This window comes from Sciurus carolinensis, chromosome 14, assembly GCF_902686445.1.
Source record: "Sciurus carolinensis chromosome 14, mSciCar1.2, whole genome shotgun sequence".
Classification (NCBI taxonomy): domain Eukaryota; kingdom Metazoa; phylum Chordata; class Mammalia; order Rodentia; family Sciuridae; genus Sciurus; species Sciurus carolinensis.
Genome location: NC_062226.1, coordinates 39532761 through 39535228, shown reverse-complemented (window position 1 = coordinate 39535228; position 2468 = coordinate 39532761). Strand labels below are relative to the sequence as shown.

The 2468-nt window shown below is 35.5% G+C and overlaps 1 pseudogene; it reads right to left on the bottom strand.

The window, feature by feature from the left end:
- Positions 1 to 920: 920 nt before the first annotated feature.
- LOC124964094 (TIP41-like protein) lies at positions 921 to 2085 on the bottom strand (annotated as a pseudogene).
- Between the last annotated feature and the right edge of the window lie 383 nt (positions 2086 to 2468).

The following is a 2468-nucleotide window of genomic DNA, read 5'->3' as shown; positions in this document are numbered from 1 at the left end:
GTGGTTTTTCCATCAAGTACAATATGCACAACAGTTATTTCTAGTCAGAAAAAAAGGGGATGATTTCCCCCTGCCCTTTTTTTTTTTTTAAGTTTTACACCATTTAAAAAATCCATTTCAAGTAATTTCTTACACAGTTTTCCACTTTATGAAGACAATCTATAAAGGCAAAAAAATAATATATTTAAAGGGTCATCATCAAAATAACCAAATGGATTTGAAATTTACTTTTGTACAGTTTCTGAACTGCCTAGGTTCCATGCCAAAGAGCACTCACAGATGGAGGAAAGACAGCTCTGACATGCTAGGTTCATATATTTCTATGTATGTAACAGCTTCTATGTATGTAAAACTAGGGTTTTATTTTTTATTTGTTTGTTTTGGTTCTATGTCTAAAACGTTTTTAAATCTCAAAGGTAATTTAAAATTAGGGGGTAAATTCATTTTGAAACTTTTGTGGATAAAGATCATTGAACCATGGCAACTCACAATTCTGCGTAAGTGAGAATAAACATCAGAAGGTCCAAAGGGAAGAACCAGTACATGAAGATGCACCATCTGGAGTCCTACAACAGTCACAAGGCATTGGGATTCAATTACTTCAATTAACCTCTTCATGGCAGAAGACAGGTGTTTCATGGTGGTTGCAGATTATGACCACTGCCCATGAGATATATACACACCATTACTGCTAATGTCGCACTCTGTGATAATTCAGAAATCCAAATTTAACTCCAGAATACCTAAATCTGGAGTATGAATTTGAAGATAGACAATACAAACAGCAATTGATTGGAACTTTTAAGTCTACAGAAGATCTGAATGTAAACAAGGTAATTAATTCTCAGGATAAAAGTGCCCCCTACAAAGAGTCCCGGTGTCCAGTAAGATTCCACAGTGAGTATATGCTGTATCACATTCTATTCAACAGATGTACTTTCTTGTGATACTGTAGGATTAAAATAGATTCTTTATTAGCTTCTCACACATTGACTCCTTTATTGGTAAATATTGTGATATTTCATTAGGTTCCATGAAGAGGTAAGGTGGGACATGCATTAAGTTAGCAATTTTGCTCTCTTGTGATCTTATAACACATAGGTCTTGTCTACCTCCTTGTAAAGCCTCCCACCAATTTTCAAGAAAAAATGCAACAGCAGAAAAAAAGCTAGATGGTATTACTCTTAACTTTCACACTCAGGCTTGAAACACCATGATAATAAAGTTCATCCTCAAACAAGAGAACTTCTTCAAAAAATTGACTGGTCTTTGGCTTTTAGTTTTTCTGTATCTATATGAGCTGTTGTAGGCATCTTTCTACCTGAGAGATTCTCCAAGTTACATTGCTTTATAACCTTTATAATCTATCCTTTAGGTTCAGTTATGTGGTTTAGTAAGTTCTTTGGAGTGTCACCTTCACTCCTGCTTTCCTGCCACTCTTCCACACCGGCTTTAAACATTCCCTGGTAGTTGTTTACACATCTGAATGCATCCTAGCACTGAACTCAATCCCAAAGTCAGAGCCATGCTGGATTCCTTCCTCTCTCCTTTCCTTCCTTTCTTCCTCCCTTCCTCCTTCTGACTTCTGATTTTAATCTGTTGTGGTCAGTGAGCAGATGCTGTAAGATTTCAGTCTTGAAATTTTCTGAAACTTGTCTATGGTCCCACATGTGGACTACTTTGCTATACATCAGATGCTCTGCAGTTCATGGGTATAGAGTTCTATTAATGTCAGTTATGTCGGATTGGTTTATAAAGTGATCTAAGTACTGTACTAATTTTCTGTCTACTTGTTCTATCAAGTACTGAGTGTTAAAATCTCCAACTACAATTGTTGATGTGTCCATTCGTCCCTTTTGTTCTATAAGTTTTTGGTTCCTAAATCTTGTAGCTGTTGTTTGATGCATTCACATTTAGGATTGTTATGTCTTTCTGATAAATTGTCTCTTATCATTATGAAGTCTCTTGTGGTCTCTGGGAATACTTCTTACATCAGTCTACTCCATGTGATATTCTTATAGCTACATCAGCTTTCTTATACCTACTGTTTGCATGGTATATCCTTTCCCAACCTGTTGCCTTCATCGTGTCTGTACATATTTAATATGCATGTCTAGAACACAGCATATGGTTTGATCTTGTCTTTTTAGCCAGTCTAGCAATCACTGTCATTTAATTAGAGGATTAAATTCATTTACGTTTAATTACCAATATGGTTTAAAACTTCAATTTTGCTGTTTGTTGTATCTGGTTTTGTTCTTTTCCCTTCTCCATTCTTTTGATTTGGGTTAGTCAAATATTGCTTTACTTTTCTATCTTTTAGCCATAACTTTTTGAATTCTTTTAGCCATGTCCCTAGACCACACAATGTATGTGTGTAGTTTAGTGGTTGTTTTAGGGATTACAACATGAATCCTCCATTTGCCTCAGTTCAGAATTAATATTATGCAGGTTGAATATCAGTTCCT